The sequence below is a fragment of the Arachis hypogaea genome, chromosome 10, assembly GCF_003086295.3.
Source record: "Arachis hypogaea cultivar Tifrunner chromosome 10, arahy.Tifrunner.gnm2.J5K5, whole genome shotgun sequence".
NCBI classification, from domain to species: Eukaryota; Viridiplantae; Streptophyta; class Magnoliopsida; order Fabales; family Fabaceae; genus Arachis; species Arachis hypogaea.
Genome location: NC_092045.1, coordinates 62,991,955 through 63,002,709, shown reverse-complemented (window position 1 = coordinate 63,002,709; position 10,755 = coordinate 62,991,955). Strand labels below are relative to the sequence as shown.

General features: G+C 35.9%; 1 non-coding gene across 1 annotated transcript; it reads left to right on the top strand.

Moving 5' to 3' along the window:
* Positions 1-2,737: 2,737 nt before the first annotated feature.
* On the top strand, positions 2,738-2,841 carry LOC112719360 (small nucleolar RNA R71). Its single transcript, XR_003161664.1, has one exon. It is a non-coding gene; the product is annotated as a small nucleolar RNA R71 (small nucleolar RNA).
* Positions 2,842-10,755: the final 7,914 nt, after the last annotated feature.

The window sequence follows — 10,755 nt, the reverse complement described above, 5'->3', positions numbered from 1 at the left end:
TCGAAGGTTAATATTTTGAAAAAGCATAAGAAAAACAAGAAGAGACACAAAACAAGAAAAACTCAAGATCAAACAAGCAAAATAAACAAGAACAACTTGAAGATCAATGAAGAATAAAAAACACAAGTTCAAAAATTTCAAGAAAAATGTAAAATATACAATTAACACCAAACTTAAAACAAGACACTAAACTCACGAAAAAAAATTGAAAATTGATGGATAAAAATAATAATTTTGAAAAATTCTTTTTGAAAAGGGAATAAAGGACTAAAGATTTAATGACTCTGTGGCAACAAAAATAAATTATTCCTAATCTAAGAAATAAAATAAACCTTTAGTTTGTTCAAACTGGAACAATCCCCGGCAACGGCGCCAAAAACTTGGTGCACGAAATTGCAATAACACTTTTTGCAATCCGCACAACTAACCAGCAAGTGCACTGGGTCGTCCAAGTAATACCTTACGTGAGTAAGGGTCGAATCCCACGGAGACTGTTGGTTTAAAGCAAGCTATATTTATTTTATTATTCTTAGTCAGGATGTCAATCAAAATTATCAGTTGGAATTATTAGATTGGAAAAATAAAAGAGAATAAAATCGTTACTTGTTGTGCAGTAATGGGAAATATGTTGGAGTTTTGGAGATGCCTTGTCCTCTGAATTTCTGCAATGTAATATTCAACTCAATTATTTGTAAAGCACGTCTACGGCAAGCTGTATGTAGGGTGTCACCATTGTCAGTGGCTACTTCCCATCCTATCAGTGAAAACATTCCAGATGCTCTGTCACAGCACGGCTAATCAGCTGTCGGTTCTCGATCATGTTGGAATAGGATCCATTGATCCTTTTGCGTTTGTCATCACGCCCAGCAATCGCGAGTTTGAAGCGCGTCACAGCCATTCAATCCTTGAATCCTACTCGGAATACCACAGACAAGGTTTAGACCTTCCAGATCCTCAAGAGTGGCCGCCATCAATTCTAGCTTATACCGCGGAGATTCTGATTAAGAAATCTAAGAGAAGCTCATTCAGTCTGATGTAGAGCGGAGGTGTTTGTCAGGCACACGTTCATGGATTGAGGGAGGTGATGAATGTCACGGATCATCACCTCTTTCATAATTAAGCACGAATAAACATCTTAGATCGGACCATGCACACATTTGAGTGAAATAGAAACAATTGCATTAGTTCATCGAGACGCTGCAGAGCTCCTCACCCCCAACAATGGAGTTTAGAGACTCATGCCGTCAAAAAGTATGTAATTCAGATCTGAAAATGTCATCAGGTACAAGATAAGTCTCTAAAAGTTGTTTAAATAGTAAACTAGTAACCTAGGTTTACAGAATATGAGTGAACTAAGATAATTGGTGCAGAAATCCACTTCTGGGGTCCACTTGGTGTGTGCTGGGGCTGAGACTAAAGCTATCCACAAGCTGAGGCTTTTCTTGGAGTTGAACTCCAAGTTATGATGTGTTTTGGGCGTTCAACTCCGGATCATGACGTGTTTCTGGCGTTTAACTCCAGACAGCAGCATGTACTTGGCGTTCAACGCCAAGTTACATCGTCTATCTTCATGCAAAGTATGGACTATTATATATTGCTAGAAAGCCCTGGATGTCTACTTTCCAACGCCGTTGAGAGCGCACCAATTGAACGCCTGTAGCTCCAAAAAACCCATTCCGAGTGCAGGGAGGTCAGGATCCAACAGCATCAGCAGTCCTTTTTCAGCCTAACTCAGATTTTTGCTCAACTCCATCAATTTCAGTCAGAAAAATACCTGAAATCACAGAAAAACACACAAACTCATAGTAAAGTCCAGAAATATGATTTTTGCCTAAAAACTAATAATATTCTACTAAAAACTAATTAAAACATACTAAAATCTACATGAAATTACCCCCATAAAGCGTATAAAATATCCGCTCATCAGTCCTCAATAGGCAACTCCTTCTTGCTTGAGAGACGTCCCATGAGGTATTCCTTATTGGGATTCACGTCCTCTCCTTTCTCTCTAGGTTCGGCCATATTGACTATATCAATGGCCTTGCACTCTCTTTTTGGATTCTCTTCAGTATTGCTTGGGAGAGTACTAGGAGGGGTTTCAGTGATTTTCTTACTCAGCTGGCCCACTTGTGCCTCCATATTTTTGATGGAGGACCTTGTTTCATTCATGAAACTTAAAGTGGCCTTAGACAGATCAGAGACTAAATTTGCTAAGTTAGAGGTATTCTATTCATAATTCTCTGTCTAATGCTGAGAAAATGATGGATAAGGCTTGATGTTGCTGAGCCTATTTCTTCCAGCATTATTAAAGCCTTGTTGAGGCTTTTGTTGATCCTTCCATGAGAAATTTGGATGATTTTTCCATGATGAATTATAGGTGTTTCCATAAGGTTCACCCATTATTAATGCCTCTTTAGTATTGTTGGATGCATTTTGCCATCCATTCAGACTTTGAGAAATCATGTTGACTTGCTGAGTCAACATTTTGTTCTGAACCAAAATGGCATTCAGAGCATCAATTTCAAGAACTCCCTTCCTTTAAGGCGTCCCATTATTCACGGAATTCCTCTCAGAAGTGTACATGAACTAGTTATTTGCAACGATGTCAATAAGTTCTTGAGCTTCTACAGGCGTTTTCTTTAGGTGAATGGCTCCACCTGCAGAATGGTCCAATGACATCTTAGAAAACTCAGATAGACCATAATAGAATATATCTATCATGGTCCGTTCTGAAAACATGTCATAAGGACATCTTTTGGTCATCTGCTTGTATCTCTCCCAAGCTTCATAGAGGGATTCACCATCTTTTTGTTTAAAGGTCTGAACATCCACTCTAAGCTTGCTCAGCTTTTGAGGCGGAAAGAACATAGCCTAGAAGGCCGTGACCAGCGTATCCCAGGAGTCCAGGCTATCTTTAGGTTGAGAGTCCAACCATGCTCTAGCTTTGTCTTTTATAGCAAAAGGGAAAAGCATGAGCCTGTAGACTTCAGGATCTACTCCATTAGTCTTAACAGTCTCACAGATCTGCAAGAACGCAGTTAAAAACTGGTAGGGATCTTCTGATGGAAGTCCATGAAACTTGCATTTTTGTTGCATTAGAGCAAGTAATTGAGGTTTCAGCTCAAAATTGTTTGCTCCAATGGCAGGAATTGAGATGATTCTTCCATCAAACTTGGAAGTAGGTGTAGTATAATCACCAAGCATTCTCCTTGAATTATTGTTGTTGGGTTCGGCTGCCATCTCCTTTTCTTGTTCGAAAATTTCAGCAAGGTTGTCTCTGGATTGTTGTAATTTAGCTTATCTTAGTTTCCTCTTCAGAGTCCTTTCAGGTTCTGCATCAGCTTCAACAAGAGTACCTTTTTCCTTACTCCTGCTCATATGAAAGAGAAGAGAACAGAAAAAGAAGAGGAATCGTCTATGTCACAGTAAAGAGGTTCCTTATTATTAGTAGAAGAAGAAAAGGGATAAAGAAAGGAGAATCCAAACACAAGGGTGAGGATAAGGGCAGTGATTTGAGATGAAGAGAAGTGTTAGTAAATGAATGAATAAATAGAATAAGATGAGAGAGGGAAAAATTTTCGAAAATGATTTTGAAAAGGAGTTAATGATTTTCAAAAATTAAGATAAGAAATAAAATTAAAATTAAAATTTAAAACAATTAATCAATTAAAAAAAAAATTTTTGAAAAAGAGGGAGGTATTTTCGAAAATTAGAGAGAGAAAAGTTGTTAGGTGGTTTTGAAAAAGATAAGAAATAAACAAAAAGTCAAATTGTTAGTTGAAAAAGATTTGAAAGTCAAATTTGAAAAGATAAGAAGATAAGAAGATATTTTGAAATCAAATTTTTTAAAAAGATAAAATTTTGAAAAAGATATGATTAAAAAGATATGATTGGAAAAGATTTAATTTTTAAAATTAAAATGAATTACTTGACTAATAAGAAACTAAAAGATATGATTCTAGAATTTAAAGATTGAACCTTTCTTAACAAAAAAGTAACAAACTTCAAATTTTTGAATCAATCATATTAATTGTTAGCATAATTTTTGAAAATAAAGATAAAATTAAGAAAAAGATTTTTGAAAAATATTTTTAAATTTTCAAAAATCATAAGATAAAAATGAAAAAGATTTGATTTTTGAAAAAGTTTTGAAAAGATAAGATTTTTAAAATTTGAAAATTTGACTTGACTTACAAGAAACAGCTAATTTTAAATTTTTTTGACTAAGTCAACCCAAATTTTCGAAATTTTGAGAGAAAAAAGGAAAAGATATATTTTTTTTATTTTTTAATGAGGAGAGAGAAAAACAAAAATATGACCCAAAACATGAATATTTTGGATCAAAACACTTAATGCATGCAAGAACACTATGAATGTCAAGATGAACACCAAGAACACTTTGAAGATCATGATGAACATCAAGAACATATTTTTGAAAAATTTTTTATGCAAGGAAAACATGCAAGATACCAAACTTAGAAATCATTAATGCTTAGAAAATATGAATGCAAAAATGCACATGAAAAACAATAAAAGACACAAAACAAGAAAACATCAAGATCAAACAAGAAGACTTACCAAGAACAACTTGAAGATCATGAAGAACACTATGAATGCATGAATTTTCAAAAAATGCAAGAAGAATATGAATATGCAATTGACACCAAACTTAAAACATGACACAAGACTCAAACAAACACAACATTTTTGGTTTTTATGATTTTATTATTATTTTTTTTGTATTTTATTTTATATTTTTCGAAAAACATATAGGAAAAAGAAAGTAATGAATCCAAAGTCCTGAATCAAAATCCTATGAATTAGACATGGCTTAATAGCCAGCCAAGCTAAAACATGTTATATGAAACTCTAGAATTCATTCTTGAAAACTCTGAAAATTTTTTGAAAATAGGTGATAAATTTTTGAAAGATTTTTGAAAAATTTTTTTCGAAAATAAAACAAAAAAAAAGAAAATTTCCTAATCTGAGCAACAAGATGAACCGTCAGTTGTCCAAACTCGAACAATCCCCGGCAACGGCACCAAAAAATTGGTGCACGAAATTGTGATCATCAACAATGGCGCCAAAAACTTGGTAGCGCTCTCAAACGTGAATCACACTTAGTCACAACTCCACACAACTAACCAGCAAGTGCATTGGGTCATCCAAATAATACCTTACGTGAGTAAGGGTCGATCCCACGGAGATTGTTGGTAAGAAGCAAACTATGGTCATCTTGTAAATCTCAGTCAAGCGGATAATAAATGTTATGGAGATTTCGAATAATAAATAATAAAGCAGAAAATAAAGATAGAGTTACTCATGTAATTCAATGGTGGGAATTTCAGATAAGTGTATGGAGGTGCTGTGTTCCTTCTGAATCTCTGCTTTCCTACTGCTTTTATCCAATCTTTGTCACTCCTTTCTATGGCAAGCTGTATGTAGGGCATCACTGTTGTCAATGGCTACATCCCATCCTCTCAGTGAAAAAGGTCCAAATGCTCTGTCACAGCACAGCTAATCATCTGTCGGTTCTCGATCATGTCGGAATAGAATCCCTTGATTCTTTTGCGTTTGTCATCATGGCCAACAATCGCGAGTTTGAAGCTCGTCACAGTCATTCAATCTCAGAATCCTACTCGGAATACCACAGACAAGGTTTAGACTTTCCGGATTCTCATGAATGCCGCCATCAATTCTAGCTTATACCTCAAAGACTCTGATCTCACGGGATGGAAGGCTCGGTTGTCAGGCGAGGGGCAACCATGCGTCGTGTATCAGGAATCCAAGAGATATGCATCCTAGCTCTCGCTTGTAGAACGGAAGTAGTTGTCAGGCACACGTTCATAAGGATGGATGATGATGAGTGTCACGGATCATCACATCCATTAGGTTGAAGTACGAATGGTATCTTAGAACAAGAATAAATCGAATTGAATAGAAAATAGTAGTAATTGCATTAAAACGTGAGGTATAGCAGAGCTCCACACCCTTAATCTATGGTGTGTAGAAACTCCACCGTTGAAAATACATAAGTGATGAAGGTCCAGGCATAGCCGAATGGCCAGCCACCATGAAAGACCGAATGGTCAAAAGAACTAGATAGTCCAAGACTAGATAATCCAAAGCGTCTAATAAACTAGTAAAAAATTCTATTTATACTAAACTAGCTACTAAGGTTTACAGAAGTAAGTAATTGATGCATAAATCTACTTCCGGGGCCCACTTGGTGTGTGTTTGGGTTGAGCTTGATCTTTACACGAGCTGAGGCTTCTTTTGGAGTTGAACGCCAAGTTGTAACATGTTTTTGGCGTTCAACTCTGGTTCGTGATGTGTTTCTGGCGTTTGACTCCAGAATGCAGCATGGAACTGGCGTTGAGCGTCAGTTTACATCATCTAATCTCAAATAAAGTATAGACTATTATATATTGCTTGAAAGCTCTGGATGTCGACTTTCCAACGCCGTTGAGAGCGCGCCATTTGGAGTTCTGTAGCACCAGAAAATCCATTTCGAGTGCAGGAAGGTCAGAATCCAACAGCATCAGTAGTCCTTTGTCAGCCTTCTTTCAGAGTTTTGCTCAGGTCCCTCAATTTTAGCCAAAAAATACCTGAAATTATAGAAAAATACACAAACTCATAGTAAAGTCCAGAAATGTGAATTTAGCATAAAAACTAATAAAAACATGCCTAAAAGTAGCTAGATCCTACTAAAAACTACTTAAAAACAATGCCAAAAAGCGTATAAATTATCCGCTCATCACTGGAAAATTGCAAATATGAACTTGTTATTGGTTATTGTATATATGTTAATATTGTGAATTGTTGCTTTTGTTTCTTTGGTAGTTCTTGCTAGTTATAGGACTTTGCTTTTCTTTATTTCTTATTAGTTTCTGTCTTTATTTTCCCTTGCTACTATGGATTCTCACCACTTTGGGTATAAGTTTGGTTCTAACTATGTTGTAGGAAATGGGAATTTCAATGAGGATATGCATCAAGAATGAGAAAATCAATGGTGGGAGGAGTCTTAAGCATTTGAACAATGTTCATGGCAACAACCTCCTTTGGCATAATATGAGCATGCACCATTCCATGGTGCATACCAATCTAATGGACATGGTGGACCTCCTTGTAATTAACAACCACCACCACCATATGCCTTTGAACCCCTCTTATTGTTCTCAACCTTATTCACAAGCCTCATACAACAAAATACCTCCATATGATCCTAACTTATATCCACCATACCAACAATAATATGAGCCATATGAACCATACTTAGAGCCACCACAATTCTAACATCAATACTCCCAAGAACCTCTACCTCTATATACACCACCTCTATATGCTCACCAAGATGAACCACCTTCCTATTATGAATCCTTTCTCCCAAGCAATGAACCCCTCCTTCCACCTTAAACACTTATGGATGACACTCTCATTTTATTTCTTCAAGAGCGACATGAAGCTCAAAGAAGACAAGAACAACTCATGGCTACCTTGATGAGGTAGTAACCAACTTTGTCTCCCAATGCTTAAGCACTCAAAGCACCCCCATGGCCACATGTGGAAAATCAAATGAAGAGCGGAGTATGAAAGAGAGGTTAGAAACTAAAGTGAAGGATGAGGAGTGGAATTTTATATTAGAACAAGTGGAGGAACCAGAAATTGTTAAAAAAGAAGAAGTGGTTGAAGATTTAGGAGATGTTGAATGCCCATGGGAATCTAATGTTGTAGAGCCTTGATGAATCCATATTTGACGATAAAACCACATTTATTCATTCAAATAGCATACTTTTGTGTTCTTTCCCTAAATTGAACTTAATTGTGAAAACATGCTATTTTGTGCTTAATTTAACCAATTTTATTCCACTTTCATTCCATTCGATGCCTTGATGTTTTTGACGAGTAATTTCAGGTATAATAGGTTGGAATGGCTTGATGAGAGTGTAGGAGAAGCATACAATAGGGAGAAAACATGAAAAAATCAAAGGAGGAGCACATAGCCATGTGTGCGTACACACAACATCCTGTGCGTACGCACAAGAGGAAAATTCAGCACGTGTGCGTATGCACGACTCAGCGGACGTGACTCACTTAAAGAAAAATGCTGGGGGCGATTTCTGGGCCTCCAGAGCCCAATTTTTGACTTTCTGAAGCTGATTGAGTGCTATATCAAAGGGGCATCACTCCATGTAAAGTGGAGAGCAATTAGGGTAGATTAAAAACATGCTTTAGGTTAGATCTCTCTTATATTTAGGTTTAATTCTTGTTATCATTTAATTTTCCTTGCCATTTATTATTCTTGCACCTTTGTTCTTTACTCTTATTTGTTATTTCCTTTCTTTTGTTCTTTTATTTTTATGACACTTTGTTACTTTTGATTTTAATTAATATAATTCATGTTTTATGTTTCTTACTGTTTAATTTAGTTATTATTATTGTTTTCTTACAATTGGTAGTTGTAGATTTTATTATCTCTTGTTATTTTACCATGCTCCTCTTTTATACCTTCCAAGTCTTTGATAAAATGCTTGGTTGGATTATTGCCTAGTTTTTCACACTCTTAGTTGGAAAATTGGGTAATTTGGTAAACTTGAGTGGTGGATATCCATTCTACATTGTGTGAGGATTGTTAGTTGATTTGGTTTCCACTAACACTAAGCCTTCCATTAATAGAGTTGGCTAGGATTTGTGGATTGAGATCAATTATGCCATTTTGACTAATTCTGGATGTTAAGATTGACTAATTGGGATTAATTCTACACAATTACAATGTTTGTGGTCCATAACTAGGATAGAAATGCTTAATTCCCCAATTCTTGCCAATAGCACTTTTTGCCATTTAATTTCTATTTTCATTGCTTTTACTTGTTTTTCATTTAATCACTTGCCATTTTAATTGCTTGCCTCTTATAATCAAAACCCCCAAATCCCTCATAGCCAATAATTGATCATTTCATTGCAACTCATAGGGAAGATGACCCAGGACTTAAAACCTCCCTGTTATTTTGTATTGATTGTGACATCTTTGATTTAAAATTTGATTGAGAGTTAATTGTTGGTCTAGACTATGCTTGCAACGAGATTTTATATTTATGTGAAATTCTAGATCAACATTAATTCTTACTCGTTAATTTTTTGGTGCCGTTGCCAGGGAATTATGATGGTGTTATATTATTGGCTATTGTGAATATGTTAATATGTGAATATCTTGCTTTTTGTTTGTTTTCTTGGTTTTGTTTGTGTAGGAGTTTGATTTTGGGAGCTCATAGCTTGTTGGAAACTCCAACAAAGCTTGGTACAATCAAAGCTAGGAAACTCCGTGATTAGAGCTCTCCATAAGTCCAACTTAAGGACTCTAAATAAAAGTGCTAGGTGGAAAACACCCCACCATGGTAACATTGTTCTTACCTTCTCTTTTTATTTATAATTTAACTTTATTGCAGTTTGCTTATTTTAGTAAGCATAGAATTAGTTTAATTTTGAGATTTGTTAGGTTAATTTCTGTATGGATCATGAATTTATGGGTTTTTGAATGTTTTGGGGTTGAGCTTTTGTTGAGCTAAGGCTTATTGCCTTGGAATATGAAGAAAAATCTTTGGAAAAATAGGGCACTGTGCGTGCGCACCCACCTATGCGCATGCATCTCCCTTTGTTTTGCGTTTTGTGCGTGCACACGATCTTGTGCGCACGCACGCAACCTTCTTTTTGCGCGCTGTATGCGTATGTACCCCCTTGTGCATACGCACACTCTCTTACACCCCCTCTGTTGGGAGCGCTAGCACAGTCTGTGCACATGAACCCCTGACAAAATTTGCCACTGTGCGTGTGCATAGAAATGTGTGCGCACGCACACATGACCCTGCCCCATGTTAAAAAAAAGAAGAGTCTTCTCTGCATACGCACACCATTGTGTGTACGCACACTTTTTAATCTCCTCTCTTGTCAGAGCGTTTTCACACCCTTATGCGTCCGCTCACTTCCCCTGTTTCACCTAGTGTGCATGCACACACATGTTTGTGCATACCCACAAGTGCTGTTTTGGGCAAAATTTTCGTTTTACTTTGAATTAAGCCGTAACGCACTTCCACCCCCCTCCACCCCTCTCTTCTCTTACTCTTGCCCTATTTTCTACTTATTCTTGTTAGTTTTGTTAGCATTTCATTTTTGTTTTAGCAATTATATTACTTTTCATTTACTTGTTTCTAAATTCAATAAATTGCAAGTAGTTGAATGATGTTGATTGGGTTGCTTCTTGCTTGAATTTTGGTTTAATGAATATGTGCACTGAGCATTAAGTGTTTGTTTGATTTCCTGAATGAATTGTGAGTTTGATTCATATGTTGTAGCTACCATATGCATTAAATTATATACTTGTTTGGCAACTTAATTATGAATTGTGCACTTTTACTTTAGTGAATTGAATCAAATTTCTTGTTCACCATGATTTCTAAATCAGTATAATCACATAACAAGATACTTGTTTCTTTTTAATGCTTTGCATTTGTTTGAATGACTTAACTTAATTCTTATCAAGCTTATCGCTTTTTGCAAAAAGTACCTTTACCATGTGACTATTTCTTTATGTTTAAGGATGAGCAAGTAGTTTTCTTTCATCATGGAATTGGTTATTGTTGATTGTGCCATTTTACATTCATTTTGCGCTTTCACTTGCACAATTTCAATATCCAATATCTCATATATTCAATTCACTTTAGTTGTGGTTACCTAGGTTTATTTGTACCTTATCTCTCA